This window comes from Triturus cristatus, chromosome 9 (assembly GCF_964204655.1).
Source record: "Triturus cristatus chromosome 9, aTriCri1.1, whole genome shotgun sequence".
NCBI classification, from domain to species: domain Eukaryota; kingdom Metazoa; phylum Chordata; class Amphibia; order Caudata; family Salamandridae; genus Triturus; species Triturus cristatus.
Window position 1 is genome coordinate 1178299457 of NC_140592.1, and position 17375 is coordinate 1178316831.

The window sequence follows — 17375 nt, forward strand, 5'->3', positions numbered from 1 at the left end:
CCCACCGTTCTCAATCCTACTTACGTAACTTTCCCACTTCTTTACATCTCCCCGCCACCTCAGTATGACACCCCCTTGCTTGCCTTGCCTCCCATATCGTACCACGCTCGCTCATTCATCTGCTCATACTCACACTCATACCGCTTTCACCTCCCTCACCCATCCCCATGCCGTCACTGTGTCGTACAATCCAAACATCCCCTTTCATCCTGCACATTGTCACGCAAACCTGTAAATCAACCATATCCTCACACCAACCCATCCCTCAAACTCTCCGTACCTGCCAAAACTGATTCACGCCTCCGTTCCCCATCATGTTTTGCAGAAGTGTTTACCACACCCCTGCAACGAGGTGTTTACCACACCCCTGCAACCGGCCAATTGTTGAACCAAACGCTCACACGTCAGACCCTCCCCCCTCCGTCCTGCTCAATTGGCTATCCCATTATGCGACTTCTTCCTGCGCATTAGCGCTCGTTCAACAACACATATTTTTGGGAGAAATACAACTCCCATAATGCCACTGGATACCAGAATCGATAATAATAACAATTTTAACCTTTACCCATGTTAAACCCTTAAACAGATATCTGCATATCATGTTTCCGCATTTTGTGGTAAGAATGCTTCAATGTTCGTATCAATGAAAATGTTCACATAAAACTGGCTGAACGAACAGAGTGTTCCGCCCTGCTTGTGGATCATGTTGACCAAGTCTCTGTGTTTCATCTACTTTCTTGTGCTGGGTGCAAATCCAAGGTAGGGCAATTAAACGTGAAATTATCAACAAAGGAATTGGGATGCACACCATATTCAAAATGTAATTTGTGATTAGTACTCAGTCATCATTCAAGAGTGCGTGCTTACTGGCCTGCTGCCTTGCCCTGGGTGGCAGGTGGATACTGAACCGGATGATGAGGGGCAACCTTTTGCCCCAACGCCAGTCGCACAGCTAAAGGCAAATATACGTATCTTCTATATGCTGTAATCCATAGTATTCAATGTACTCCAAACATTATGCTGCTTTATAGTTCTTAAACCACGTTTAATCCCCGTTACCCCTGAAGAAGGGCTCACGAAGCCCGAAATGCATTGGGTCTCAAAAAACACTGCTTCGGACGAACTATGCATTTGTGCGTGTTCTTTGATAGAGGTCCGGATGGGCACACTTAGAGCATGAGAAGCTTGGAAAATCACATTACACCTGACTTGTGGATTAAACGTGGTTTAAGAACTACAAAGCAGAGTAAAGTACTAAGTACATTGAATACTATGGATTACAGCATATAGAAGATACGTATATTTGCCTTTAGCTGTGCGACTTGCGTTGGGGCAAATGGTTGCCCCTCATCATCCGAATATGTTCTTTGTGCCATGATGTGTTTGCAGTTAGATTTATGAAAGGAAGCTTAAAGCCCCCTTCAAGTAGAGTATACAACAATGAACACTTTGTGATAAAACCCAAGATTATATAGTGTGGCAAACGGTGATGTAAGAATAGATATTCATAATAATAATGATGCTGCAGAAAAACAACCATTCCTGGAACGCAGGCACCCTTGCACTATGGCACAAAGGTGCCTGCCTTGGCACTTGGAAGCCCATTGTGCGCCAGCGCAGGGGAAAATGACAGGAATACGCCATGTCAAATAGATAGTACACATTCCTGCCCTGTTCTTTTGCTGTAGGGTAACACAGCAGGAACCTTATGGTGCTGCCCTACGGCAAAACCACTGATTAAAGACCACATATCTTTTGGGCAGTGTTTACCACTACCAGGTACACATAGCAATATCAACTATATCAACTAGCAGCAATGAAAGGAATGCTAAGGTCTCAAAGAGAGTGAATCTGATTCCTTATAACACAAGGTTTGCATCGCAGTCCACAGTGGTTTAAGCAAAAACACCAGCTGTGCAAATTCCACCCCTTCTAGTATTAAATGATAGCTCAAGATAAAAAAAAATACAAATACTACTATTAACATCTTGATCACAAATACTGCGTATGAAAGTAACTGTATTATCAGGGTGAGGAGTGGGAAGAGAGCCAACCCTACCCTCATTTCTTAGGAGTGTAGGGGAGGCGTTTCTCCACAGGAGAAGCATAAAATGCAAATCTGCAAATGCACTTTTTTGGTATGATTTACTCATTCATATTTTGTTTAAGGTAAGCGGCGTGTCTTGTGATGGAGGCACACTTCTAGAAATCTATACCTGTCACAGATTTGTTATGCACAGTCCTAAGATTCCAAAAAAGCAAAAATGTACTCCAAATATAGGAGAAAACATCTAATCTTTGGCACACCAGGGCTTTGTGAATCACCTCATAATCTTGGAAACATTAATGTATAATCAATTTCACATACTTGTAACATGTATGGAATAATTGGGTACAGTTTTTACTGATTTTCTTAGATGAATTTGTAAAGACATCTGGTTACATACACCAAACACCAATATCCATTAAAACAGAACGTGCAACCAACAGCACACACAAAGGTAGCAAATTATCCACAACCACATCTGACTGCAGCCAGGACATTTAAAGTGTCTGAAATCTGACCGCTCTACGAGCCATACTAACAGTTGCCATACAAATCTTTATAACATAACATTATTTCTGGAAAATAATTGACATATGCAATATTTACATGTACATAATATATTTTACATTCCTCATAAGGGAGTGATAGCATGCACCATGCGGGTTATTAAAGAAACTGGATGAGATTCATACATTTTGGATCACAGGAGGATTCTTTATCCAGTGTTTAAATGCTATTCATTCCAACGAAGGAATACTGAATACTGGGGGGGGCATAACTCGTGCAAATTTCTGTAACATGATTACGTGAAATTACAGCAAAATTATGTGGAATTATGCGAGGAGCATAACCCAGCATTTACTGTTATTTTTTTCTTAGCAGAAAATTCATTCTTATGTCCAAAATGGAGTCAAGGATGCATTGTGTGCAGCAAAGAACACAAACAACAGCAGCCGTCAGCCACTCATTGCTCCTGTGCTCCTGCTCTAGAGGTTTTGTGCGAAATTACTCATAATTATGCAAACAGGCATAATATTCTGAAGTTTTGCAACAAAAGAGTAATGCAGAATTAACGAAATTAGTCGGATTGCTCCGTGTAAGTAAAATTTCGCCCAGCACTACAAAATCCACTATTAATGGGTAGTGAGATTGTCGTCAAGCTGCTAACACACCCTGTCTACTTGGAAGAGATCCAGTTTTATTAATGGGTGCCTGTTTTGATGAACCTTTTTCTCTTTCAGTTGTACATGATTACTGGGTCTCATTGCTCTGGATTTGGTATTCTTGTATGGAGGCTGCTTCTAAAGGGATAAAACTGTCTTCCAGTGACATTGGTTGGTCAGTGGATAAGGATATGCTGTGGGTGAAGTATTTTATAGCTCAAATATACTAAGGAAAGCAAGTGCTCGGTAACAGGGATTTTTTGATTCCGCCTAAATTTTGGAATATAAACATACTTTGCAAGTTAAGCAAAATATGGTAATTATAATAATACTACCAATACCAGTGCTACTACACCCGCTAACACTGCTACTACTATTAATACTACGGCTGTTGCTAGTACTACTCCCACTGCTACTACTATTACTACTACTACTAGTACTATTGCTACTACTACTACTATCACTACTGCTGCTGCTGCCATCACTACTTCTGCCTTAAATACTAACAATAATAAGAATAGCAACCATAAATATAAGCCAGGGCAAGGCAAGTATCTTTCCAATTTTCTTTTAAAATGTTGTGCCCCCTATTAAACGTTCATGCCCCTAAAAAAGCCCCTAAGAATTTTGCACCTGTGACAACCGCCCTTGTGCACCCCCCCACGCTACACCACTGACAATAACACAAAAAAAACCATCAACAATATAAACAACAATATTGTTGTTGTTAGCATTACTATTTGTATATATATATATATATATATTCACTTAAAAAACCATAGGTTTCACACATGTTATAGTTAGCTGGGCATTTCACTCGTGAAAAACCATTGAAATTTCCCCGTTATAGTTAGTGCAGGCAACTATAACTCACGCGACCGCAATCCTCTGCTGATGCCGTCAGATATTACATCACTGATGACATATGTGTCTTTCTGAAAAAAAAATATTTGTAATATATGTATAGCTAAAAATTAATGGAAGAAGACATGGGTAAATAAGTGTCTAAATACAGTGATGTAATATCTGACGTCATCAGCAGAGGATTGCGGTCGCGTGAGTTATAGTTGCCTGTGCGGTCGCGTGAGTTATAGTTGCCTGCACTAACTATAACGTGGAAATTTCAATGGTTTTTCACGAGTGAAATGCCCAGCTAACTGTAACATGTGTGAAACCTATGGTTTTTTAGGTGAATTTGCAAGGTTTTTTAAATGCTAATTCCTAACTATAACGTGTGTGAAACCTATGGTTTTTTCAGTGAATTTGTACGGTTTTTTAAATGCTAATTTATGTATTTATTTATTTATTATTTTTAAGTTTTTTCACCGTGCGCGTACCGTGCGCGCACGGTGCGCTGCGCGCACCGTGCGCCCACGTTACGTAGTTTGCGGAATTTTTCCGTTTCTACCGTGCGCGTACGCTACGCGCACTCCGCGATTTTTCGTAAAAAATTTAAAATACATTTTTGCCCTTGGGGGTCCTTCTGGGACCCCCTGACCAAGACTAGGGGGTCAGGAACTGTCCAGCCTGCCCCCTTTTCACGTTATCCACCTTTGTTTTTCACCCCCTCAGACTGCGAGAGACAAAATGGCAGCCGACACTTCCTGGTTTCGACCGATTCGAATGTTTACTAAGATCTAACAACCAATCAGAATCGCGCTCGCGCACGGCAGCGTGCGCGTACGGTAAGCTTACAGTACGCGCTCGGAGCGTGCCTATAGATATATATATTGATTTAAATGCTATTTTCTCAGGAAATACTGAACAGATTTACACCAGACCTGCAAAAGGCACATCACTGACCTGAGGACTACCTCTCTGCCAAATTTCAAGTAATTCTGTTCAGCCGTTCGGGCTGCAGCTTGGACTAAAGGTCCTATGGAAAAATGCATGGGGAAAATGCGTTTTGGGACCCCCCCTTTTTCTCAGCCCCCGCTTGACGAATCCCCCCGAGACTTTCAGGGAAGGAGCGGAGTGGAGCGCCCCACCTATTTTGAAAATTTCGCGAGGATTCGTCAATCGGCGCCAAAGTTATTCAAAATAGAATGTTGCGGATTTCCTATGGAAACACGGTCCTAACTATAACTATCTACTGGCGACCGCCAGTAGATAATATATATATATATATATACGTAGTAGTACAATTAGTATTCATATTAGTAACATTAAAGCCAATAATAATTATTGTTAAAATGATGAGAATGCTGACAGTATGCTGCTATTATTGTCTTTATAGAGTTGTGTAGAAAGGGGGTAACCCGATGGACCACTGGACCCGGTATTGTACGGTAGACAAATAATAGTCACAGTGGTAACAAATCATGCAACATAATGATTCCAAATTAATCTTAGAGAATCAGGAAGATTAGACATCAACATAAAACATTACCTTCAATGGTTGCAATTTTATTTCATCACGTAGTTATGCAAAGCAAAGATAAATCAAGGCATAAACACATAAATGTACAGTTGAACGTTGTTTAAGGATTGGTGCACAACAAGCAAGGTGATAAGTGTATGGGAAGGATTTGTGATGGTGAAGGGAAGGTGGTGTACAATATTTACAGCATGTGGAGGAGTGTGGCTCAATGGTTAGAGCGGCAGACCCTGAAGCAGAGTTCTGGCCAGGGACCAGGGTTTGATTCCCGCCTCGGCGGGGCTCGGGCTCAATTTCCTCGGACCTGTCTATTCTCGCCTCGGTGCCTATTCTAATCACGGGCCCCACGCTGCAACTCTGGGCAATAGCTTGCTTAGCCTCCACACCGGCCCCAACAGTGCTAAGGATGCCTGGCTTCACCCTGGGGGTGCCCAGGAGTGGACACTTCACAGGGAAAGCCAGGAGGGGTTCCACAGCGGTATGAGTATCAGCGCCAGGAAACCGCAAAAGGGGACACTGCAAGGTGGCCGTCTGGTGACAGTGCGCTCTATAAGTACCTTGACATTTACATTGACGTCCTGTGTGACATACCACCTACCCTCTCATGCTTATAGCTAAGACTAAGGAATACATATGTGAAGCAGACAATCATCAGGATACCCCATTTTTGGTTAAGTGATGCAACAGGAATTGGTCCACAATTGGGGTTAGCTAAATAGAGAGCCACCTCTTAGGCGACTAACCCGACATTAGCAATGCTATACTGCGCTCACAGCACCAGTGATATGCTCTGATCATACAACTTCTTGCTGAAGATGGGTGGGTAGCACCGTATATGAAAGTGTTAAATATTGTGTGTAGTTGAGCTCGATCCCACCTGTTTCACAGTTTCACCCAACAAGTTGTCATGCTCGCTAGATACTTTTACTTTGGATAAAATAAACTGGGTGCTTTGGGTTCTGTTATCAAGGACACTATCTGCTAGCAGTGTGACAAAAAGAGAAAGGAAGAGCTGTTCGTAGTGAAGACCAGGTTCTGGTATTTTTTCAGTGCTTTCTGTAGGACGCCTGAAAAGAGAGACTTGTTTATTCTCCTTTTTCCATTCCCGCTGTAGACCTCAACAGTTTCTGCTCTGGTTGGTTAGGGTCTTGTGGTAAAACCAAAGTTGGAGATGCAGAGTCCAACCCTGTGTGCAAGACGGTCAAATCAACAGACAATGTGGGTGAATTATATGAAAGGGTAGTTGTAATTGGTGTTGCCCCTTGCCCCATTTATAAAGGTGATGGGTTGACTAAGGCAATTTGTAACTGGATGGATTTTTTTCAGCACTTTAAATGCTTAGAAACAGGTAGACTTCCAGTGTTATATGCTATAAAATACTGAATCATCCTAGTAGTGGCCTTCATGGGGCGACCTTGGGAGGCGAGGGTAACAGGAGTTAGATATCAGTGAGAAGTGAAAGAGGACAGGCAAAGTGCCCACCACAGCATGTAAAAGTGCTAATCCTTCTAGTTTCCAAATGAATGTGTGCATAATGACTTCTCCTGTTCCTCCTCCAGAGAATTTAGGAGAGAAGGTGAGTGGGGGGGTCTACTATGTGTACACCCACTGTATGACTCTTCATCCATTGGTGTCTCGGAGTTCAGTGTTATCAGGCCCCATGCAATAGTCTCTCAAAAGAACCACAACCTCATTCTACACACTCTGCCAACCCAGTGGACTAGTCTAAAATCCAAAAGATTCTGAGTGGTTGATTGGGTGGTTGATCTGGTAAGGCCCACAGTCTTCTTCCAATAAGTGTTTTGGTCAGGGACTTCAGAGCATGTATAGAAATCAAGGGGGCCGTACTCTGCCATTCAGTGAAAACAATAACACATTTACAGTGGCTTGGTCTTCCACTTGGACTGTTGATTTAACAAATAATGGTAAAACTTGACTTTGACAAACATATGTTGCCCACACACAGCAGCCACATTTCAAGGTCTGCCATCTCTTACAGAAGTTCACTCACCTGTTGCTAGGGCATCTTCTCACATCTGCGTGGTGAAAGCTCTTCTGCTGGGCCTGCCTTTAACAGCATATGCCTGGGCTCATCCGATGGAAGCTGAAGGAATAGAAGTTTAGAGTTCGTGAGGAGTTTGTGATGTTGTAATCCAAAAAGGCAATCCGTTTTAGAGAATGCCTGAAAGACAATGAGAATGCCACACACCCATTGTGCCTAGAAAGCAATCAGATTATAATTAGCAGAAGGCACATAACATGATCTTGGTTAGGTGGAATTTAGTGATGAAAGCCCAAAGTACGTTATTTGGTTTACTTTGTTTTCCATAGGTAAAGAGAATTGAGAGAACAGCAAGGGAAATATACAGTGCTGGCAAACTAATACTTTGTATACCTTGATTTATTCAGGAACCATATATGGGCAGTACTAGACTTAGGTTGCCAGCAAACATATTGTTGGAAACTGAATTATTAGTAGTGGTAAATATATATCTACCACTAGCAATAAGGGCACTAACACAGTCTAGGGCTCAGAATAGGTCTCAGAAATAATTTTCATGCTCAACCCTTAGTAACTTAGCTGCGAGCAGGCAAGCCTAACTTTAGAGACAAGTATGTAAAGCATTTAAAAACACCAATTCTGTAAATAATTAAGACAAAGCACACAATAGAAATCCAACACCAATTTGTAAAAATAGGAAATATCTTTATCTTTAAAATGACACCAAAATGAAAATATCCAATGTAGGGAACCGGTGATATGAGTTTGTGATGATTTAGCAGCATATACCACATAGAAACCTATAGCGCCTATTGGGACATCTGGTATTGCTAGACCGGGACAAAGTCAAAGTTTCAGGCGAACCGTGAAGAAGCCGTGCGCGGCTACCCCTCGTGGTAGGCCTCGGTCAAAGTTTTTACCTTCTGACTTAAAAACCTTACTGGCGCTTTTTCTCCCGGACTCCCTCGAAGCTCTCTAACAGCCCAGATTCGGTGAGGGTTCGCCAGCTTATCTTGCGACAAGCTCTGAGTCAAACCTATGGAAGTCAGACCTCCATAGCTTTCCAGCGGGACAAACCAGAGATCCAGGCCGGCTCGCGGTTGAAGATGGGCAGCTTGACTCTCTAGGTTGGTCCTAGTCAACTCTTCTACCTTCGGACTTAGAAACATTTACTGAGCTTTTTCCTCGATGCTCTTCACCAGGCCGGATTTGGTGAGGGTTCTTCAATTTGGCTTTTGACCATCTCCCGGTGGTCAAAATCTGGAAGTCAGACCTCCGGAGCTTTTTAGCAGGAGGAACTGGGAGGGTGGGCCAGCTCGCTGTGGAGTGTCTCCGACTTGGCTGGCTACTGAGCTTTTTTCCAAAGTTGCTCCAAACTTCTTCAAACTGCTGGAATGTCTTTTTGAAGTTCCTTTGATGGTCCCAAAGTGTCTGAAACTTACTACAAGGGTCTGAAAGCTCCAAAATGGTCCTTGAACGTTTGGCACATCATTTCCCACAATCCACTTGGACAAAACCCGTACAAATCCACTGGAAACACTCCAGGCTGGGGAATCTTGGTGGTGATGGTCCAGGTGAGTTCTGTTACCTGTAGCTTGCAGGGAGTCCACTCTCTGAAGCAGGTTTGATCCACAGGGCTGTAGTTCCAGATGATTGTGCAGCAGGCACAGTCAGTCAGAGTGCAGGGCCTGGTTGGTGCAAATCAAATTCCCAGCATGGACCCTTCTTCTTCTGTAGTTTCAAGCAGCAGATCTGAGAGGCTCTACCCCTCTCAGATACTTATTCAGTGTTCTCTGGCGTGAAACAGAAGGGCACCCCTGTCAAATGAGGTGAAGGGCAACAATCCAGAGCATGACCATTTCCTCCAAAGTGTGGCACAATGATCTCCCAGAAAGCGCTAGTTCTCCAAACTTCAATATGGCTGAAGTCTCAGCAAAGATCTAGCTAAACCAAACCCCAGGATGGCTCATCTCCATAGTCTCCCTTTGCCTGGCATCTGCAAATTATTTCCTTAAGCCTGCCATATGGCTGGGTTGATAGGGTGTCAGGGGGTGCCTCCTTTCCCCCGCAGCCTGACCCAGGACTCACCTGTTTCACCACCCTTCTTTATTCAACAGTCACCGGGGAACTGGAGAGGAGCGACGCTGGCGCCATCTTCGACATTAAACGAGCGCTGGCCCTTTCAGGACGAGGCTTCCTCGGCAGAGGAGGACCACGCCCCCTATGACGTCGCGGGTCCGGATTGGCGGGCGCCGCAGAGAAAGGACGGAGATGCGGAAGTGAGGAAAAGGCCGCCGGAGGAGCAAGGAGGTGAAGGCGAGAACGAGGAGAGGGGAGGAGAAGACGTGGAACCGGAGAGAGGAGAGCGGGAGAACGGAAGCAAGATCCAGAGACGAGTCCCAAGACCGGAAGGAGAAGCGGAGGCCGGGCCAGGAGGTGAGGAACACGCTGCGCCCTGCCAGGGACCCGGAGGTTCCTGGCTCCAACAGGTACGACATCGTATCCTGGGACCAGGGAACCGGGGCGGTGGAAAAGGAAGGGGCACTTAGTGATAACCCGTAGACGGTTCATCTGCGGATATCACCCTTACGCACAACTGTTGGTGGCCGGGTCCTTGACCTTGTGACACACTCTTTTGATTCGTTTGGTGTCCCTCACGAACCCTGCCCCTAGACTGACAGCACTGCTAGACACCTAAAAGGATTCTCTTTATTTTTGTTTTCATGTGCTGAGTCCTCCTCCCTCACCGGTGAAGTAACCAGGAGAAGCAGGAGACTCCCGGAAAGGGAACGGCCACGGAGAGAACAATCTCAGAGCTAAAAGACCCAGCAACCCACGACGAATCCATCCCATTGTGTATCTATCCTTGGAGATTAAAAACCCTTGACAACCTATTTCAGTTCAACGTCATTCTTTACGCTGTTCAGGGAGGGACCTCCCGACAATTTGGTGGAGAATGCGGGCAGAGTAGCGCAGGATATCGACACCTGATGGAGGCGCTCATCCAGCATTTAGTGGAAGGACAGCGTAAACTAGAATGGGCGATAGAGAGGCAACTGACAAACGCCCAGGCCGACAGAGACACCTTCAAGGATCAGATGAAGGCCCAACTAGATGCGCTAACCCGCGTCGTGGACGAAATGCCCTCTGGGTCAGGGGGACAAGTGACTGTCCGTCCATCCAGCGCCTTCCCCACAGTATCCTTACAGAAGTACATCCCCGGGGACGATCCCGACGCATTTCTAGTCAACTTCGAACGGGCTGCCAAAGCGGCAGGATGGCCCAGGGACAAATGGCCGTTTTTTCTCGCACCCCTGCTCTCTGGGGAAGCCCAGGCCGCCTATCAGCTGGCCAACGAAGGTGGGGACGTTCCGTACGATGACATTAAGCTAGTAATACTAGAGCATTTGGGAATGGATGCCGAAGCATATAGACTAAGGTTCCGTCGCGAGAAGGGCGCTTCCGGGGATACTCCCAAAACCCTGTACCTAAAACTGAAGATGGCCGCGGAAAAGTGGCTTCGTCCTAATGACTATTCTAAAACGGAGATAATGAACGCCGTCATATTGGAACAATTCGTCGAAGCCTTGCCATTCGCCACACAGCGTTGGCTTCGTCAACATGCAGGACTCACCATCGACCGGGCCGTGGAAATGGCCACTTCATATGTTAGGGCCCAACCTCGTCCTCTAGCCTGGGAACCTGAGAAAGGGATACGGTCCACGACGATACCCCGCAAACCACTGCGCCCCATCAAGGAACCGGAAAAAGTGAGACCCATGCGGCCAGAACCCTTGGTTCCTCGTCAACCCCAGTGTTTCGAATGTGGCGAGTGGGGGCATATCGCCCGGGTTTGTCCACGAAAGAAAACTGAGGAGCCTATGGATTGCAGCTACGGACCCCGCAACTTGTTGTATTCAACAGAATTGGGCGCGGCCTACTACGTAAGACTCAGAGTCAATACCTTTACCGTGGCCGCTCTGTTAGATTCGGGGTGTAAACAGTCCATGATGAAAAGCAGATTCGTATCCCCTAACCAAAGGGTCCCGGGAGGTAAGGTGGCTATTAGGTGTATTCATGGGGACGTGCGGTGTTATCCCACAGCCAGGGTACCCCTCTCATGTCCAGGGAGAACCGGTTCTAGTTATGTCACCGTAGGGCTCTCGGATTGTCTTCCGGAGGACCTCATTCTGGGTACGGATAACCCGGACTTCTTGTCTCTCTTCCGGAAGACCACCGAACCCCCGGTAAAAACATCTTTCGGTCTTTTAGCCCAGGAGCCTTGGGCTATTGACCGGAATTTCCACTTCGCACAACTGAACGATCCCACTCTGGTTCACGCCTGGCAGGAGGCAAAAAAGGACCCTCCCCAGAGGGCAGGACTTTACCCCTGCTTTTCTATAAAACAGGGACTATTATACCGTCTTCCTAACGCCCAGAGCCCGTCACAGCTCCTCGTCCCTACCCCTTTCAGAGAACAGGTCCTGTTTTTCGCGCATAGCCATCTGTTGGCAGGGCACATGGGGGCTCAGAAAACCACAGACAATATTCTGAAAAACTTCTACTGGCCAGGTATATACGCCGAAATCAAGTCCTATTGCAAAACATGTCCAGTCTGTCAAATTAGGAATCCATATCAACCCCCAAAAGCTCCCCTCCAGCCTCTACCCATTGTAGGACAACCGTTTGAAAGGGTAGGGCTAGATCTCATAGGACCGTTACCCCGGACGTCCCAGGGATTCCGATATGCCTTGGTCTTGGTCGACTATTGCACACGCTTCCCAGAAGCTTTTCCCCTTCGGAGTACCACCTCCTCAGCCATAGCCGACAAACTTGTGGAATATTTTTCCAGGGTGGGCTTTCCCTCACAAATCCTTACTGATCAAGGGACCCCCTTTGTTTCTTCCCTAATGGCACAAGTATGCAAACTTCTGCACGTAAAACATATAAAAACCTCCGTTTACCATCCGCAAACGGACGGATTAGTGGAGAGGTATAATGGCAATTTGAAATTGACTCTCAAAAAGATGATGGAAAGCGAAGGGAAGTCATGGGCACGTCTTCTACCTCTGGCTCTCTTTGTCATTAGAGGGCAGGTACAAAGTAGCCTAGGGTGTTCCTCGTTTGAACTCCTCTATGGCCGACAACCACGTACGCTGCTGGAAATGACAAGGGAAACCTGGGAAACAGAGGAAGACAACACCCAGACTCTCCTCGAATACGCCCGACAACTACGTTCCACCTTGGGTAAATTAAGAGAGTTGGCCCATAGGAACCTCGAGAAAGCTCAGGGCCAACAAAAGAAGCTATACGATAAGGGCACCATAATACGTATCCTTCAAGTAGGCGACTGGGTATTGGTTACACAACCATCCAGCCTGAACAAAGGAAAAAGAGGATGGAAGGGCCCGTATAGGGTCCTAGCGACTATCGGGAACACCACCTATAGATTACAAATGAACGACCACACCACCCAAACGTATCATATCAACCTACTAAAAAAATGGTTAGGTCCACCTCCTCAAGACGTACAGTTGACCCAACCAGAAGTCTGTTCCCCCTGTACCTTAGAGGACCTGACCGTGAATCCCGACCTATCAGAACGGGACACGCAGGACTTGTTGAACCTCCTTTGTTCCTTCCAGGATCTCTTTTCTGACTATCCTGGAAAAACCACTCTGGTCGAGCATCGGATAGAAACTCGGCCTGGGGAACCCATCAAACAAAGACCCTACCGAATCCCGGCAGCCCGGCGATCGGCCGTGTCTACGGAGATTCAGAAGATGCTACGGATGGGGGTGATCCGACCCTCCCAGAGCGAATGGTCATCTCCCATAGTCCTAGTCCCTAAACCCGATGGATCCATTAGATTCTGTATTGACTTCAGAAAAATCAATGCCATCTCCTCTCTAGAAGCGTATCCGTTACCCAGGGTAGACGAGTTAATAGAAAGGTTAGGGAAGGCCGAATACATAACCACCCTGGACTTAACGAAAGGGTACTGGCAGGTGCCCCTCAGGGAGTGTGATCAGAAAAAAACAGCCTTCTCCACCCCTGATGGTCTTTTTGAGTTTACTGTCCTACCCTTTGGTTTGCATGGAGCACCAGCCACCTTCCAAAGATTGATGAATGTTGTTCTCCGCCCACACTCGGACTACTCGTCGGCATATCTAGACGATATTGTGATTTTCAGTTCATCCTGGTCATCCCATCTAGAACATTGCCGACAGGTCCTTCAGGAACTTCGGACTGCTGGATTACATATTAACGCTGGGAAGTCCTTTGCAGCGTTTCACCAAGTACGGTACCTGGGGTTTCTACTCGGTAAAGGCTCCATTGCGCCCCAAACCGAAAAGGTGAGAGCCATCCGGGAGACCCCTGTCCCCACCACCAAGCGCGGAGTCCGGGCCTTTCTGGGTCTGTTGGGATATTACCGACGCTTTATACCCCAATACTCAGAGATCTCGGCTCCTCTTACAGAACTCTTAAAGAAATCCGTCTCTGACCGGACTTTGCGGCAACCCACACCCCAGGTCCTGGAAGCAATCTCCCGATTGAAACAGGCCATTACGAACTACCCGGTACTGGCTTCCCCGGACTTTAGCCGTCCCTTTATCTTCCAAACGGACGCCTCGGACTCAGGTATAGGGGCCGTTCTTTCCCAAGTAACGGAGGGGGACGTCGAGAAGCCCATTCTGTTTATTAGTCGGACCCTGTTTCCCCGGGAAAGACATTATCCCACCATTGAGAAGGAATGCCTTGCGGTGAAATGGGCAGTGGAAAAGTTGCGCTACTACCTAGAGGGGCGGAGGTTTACTCTCTACACCGACCACGCGCCCCTCGTCTGGATGAGCCGTAACAAGTCCAATAACCCGCGAGTCATGAGGTGGTTCCTCTCCCTTCAACCCTTTGTGTTTGATGTCCTTCATCGGGCTGGTTCCTCCAACGCCAATGCGGACTTCCTCTCCCGAGTTTCCTACGTCCCCGACCGGGACTTTGCTTGGGGGAGGGTGTGTCAGGGGGTGCCTCCTTTCCCCCGCAGCCTGACCCAGGACTCACCTGTTTCACCACCCTTCTTTATTCAACAGTCACCGGGGAACTGGAGAGGAGCGACGCTGGCGCCATCTTCGACATTAAACGAGCGCTGGCCCTTTCAGGACGAGGCTTCCTCGGCAGAGGAGGACCACGCCCCCTATGACGTCGCGGGTCCGGATTGGCGGGCGCCGCAGAGAAAGGACGGAGATGCGGAAGTGAGGAAAAGGCCGCCGGAGGAGCAAGGAGGTGAAGGCGAGAACGAGGAGAGGGGAGGAGAAGACGCGGAACCGGAGAGAGGAGAGCGGGAGAACGGAAGCAAGATCCAGAGACGAGTCCCAAGACCGGAAGGAGAAGCGGAGGCCGGGCCAGGAGGCGAGGAACACGCTGCGCCCTGCCAGGGACCCGGAGGTTCCTGGCTCCAACAGGTACGACATCGTATCCTGGGACCAGGGAACCGGGGCGGTGGAAAAGGAAGGGGCACTTAGTGATAACCCGTAGACGGTTCATCTGCGGATATCACCCTTACGCACAACTGTTGGTGGCCGGGTCCTTGACCTTGTGACACACTCTTTTGATTCGTTTGGTGTCCCTCACGAACCCTGCCCCTAGACTGACAGCACTGCTAGACACCTAAAAGGATTCTCTTTATTTTTGTTTTCATGTGCTGAGTCCTCCTCCCTCACCGGTGAAGTAACCAGGAGAAGCAGGAGACTCCCGGAAAGGGAACGGCCACGGAGAGAACAATCTCAGAGCTAAAAGACCCAGCAACCCACGACGAATCCATCCCATTGTGTATCTATCCTTGGAGATTAAAAACCCTTGACAACCTATTTCAGTTCAACGTCATTCTTTACGCTGTTCAGGGAGGGACCTCCCGACATAGGGGATGGGTGTAACTGGACCTGGCTTCTTTTGCTTGTCCCATCCTTCCTTTGAAGATCATTATTTACAACCCCTCTCCCTTGCTTTGGCATTCCTATGCACCAGAACCCGCTCCTCCCAGAATGGTTCTTCACCCCAGGTGCCACTTATCACCTCATCAAAGCAACCTGGCTAATCCACTTAACTCTGACAAATCAGAGCGGACTACTGGAAGGCTGAGTTTTAGCTTACAGACTAGAAAGTCTTAGAATTTATGTTCTGTACATTGTAGGATAAATTCAACAACAGCACGTTGTTGGATTTATCAATACCATTCTCCTAAGTCCTTTAATGATATTTTCTGCAATGCCTCGTGTTAGTTATTAATTAATAACTGATAGCCATGTTAAAATATGTGGCTGGGGATCTACAATGGGGAAAATAAACTGGGCAATTACTCCAAAACTAGGGCTCATAAAACATATTTTATAAGGACCCTGCTTATATCTACAGGACCCCCCTCCCCTGGAACACCTAGGGGAGACTTTAGGGGTTCTAAATATGTTAAAATATTGCAGATCCTCACTTCACAGTTGATTTTGGGAAGCCCTTTACTAAAATGAGGGAAGTGAATGTGTACTTTCACTAAACCCAGAGCACTTAAAACCTATTTTATAAGAGTCCTCCTTATATAAGTTCCTGACCCCCCACCACTGGCACGCCTAGACGAGATCCTGAGGGTACCTAATATGCCAAAATATTGTAGTGTAGAAATGTTTAAGTGCCCCAAACATCAAAGTCGAGTTTGGGCACCATTTACATGTTAAAAGCAGTCCTGCAGCACAGGGCTGCTTTTAAACAGACCTGGAAACCTGGAAATGCGGCAGAATGCTACGCCTCCCCAAGGGAGGCGCAAGGAGGAGAAATGTTTTCCTTTCTCCTCGTTTTTTTTCCTCTTTCTACAGTCTGCAGCACATATAGAACAAGGAAATCGTAGTTGTCTCTTCCTGCACATAAACAGTCATTTAAAACAAATGACGTTTTTCAACTTCTATGTGTGCTGCATGGCAGTAACTTGTGCGCCAGCACAGGGGAGAGCAAAGGGATCCGTCATAATGTTGTAGATATGGCGCATCCCTCTGCTTCAGAATTAATGCTCACGGCGCAGCCAAATTGTTTGCGGCACGATGCTGCGTTAATTCCTTGTAAATGAGGCCCTTGGGACTTGAAGGTAGTTTTGACCTCCTGTCCTATTATGTACTAGGGCCTTGTTGTGAATGGCATGCGAATCATAGGGGTAACCTAACCCAAAGTGTACCCTAGTGTATGTAGGTGTTTTCACTGTATTCTAAATATGTTTTCAGCATAGCACTAGCCCTGGTTAGGCAGAGCCCAGGGAAAGTCAGAGTCAGTTACCACCAGTACCTGTCGGCAAAAAATGGGTTGCCCAGGGCACAGGATGACTTTGCAACACAAGTTTTTCGTAAATAGATATATTGTATGTATTCTGAAAGACAAGCGAATGGCTACATATTGTGGGCTCTCTGTGGGTGCTATGTGTCCCATATTGTGCTTAGATAATAGGTTTATTTAATTTTCCCTAGCCAATTATTAGAATGATTGGGTTTATTCATTTCTGCAATAGTTCCTCAAAGCTGCATTGGAGAGCCAGATCTCTGTACTGTTTGAACTTTTGTTGAAATGACTCAGTTCATTTAATCCCAAATTGGCAGGGCCAGGCCTAGGCTCCTAACCATCAAATCTGTGCTGATTTGGCTTCCAAAGCGGATTGAATCCTGCACCTGGTGCACAGAGTCCACACACAGGTAGAAATGCAGCTGCATAAATTCTGTGGGACTAGCTGAAGCATTTCAAGTGCTTTTTGGACTT

At 46.5% G+C, this 17375-nt stretch overlaps 1 protein-coding gene across 1 annotated transcript in view; it reads right to left on the reverse strand.

Annotated features, from left to right (window-relative positions):
• The window catches only part of TMEM121 (transmembrane protein 121), a 940474-nt gene that overhangs the window by 370378 nt on the left and 552721 nt on the right, over window positions 1-17375 (reverse strand). Inside the window, exon 3 of the mRNA XM_085627158.1 lies at window positions 7599-7691. The gene's annotated coding sequence lies outside the window, so the exon portion shown is untranslated. The remainder of the gene's footprint in view (window positions 1-7598; window positions 7692-17375) is intronic.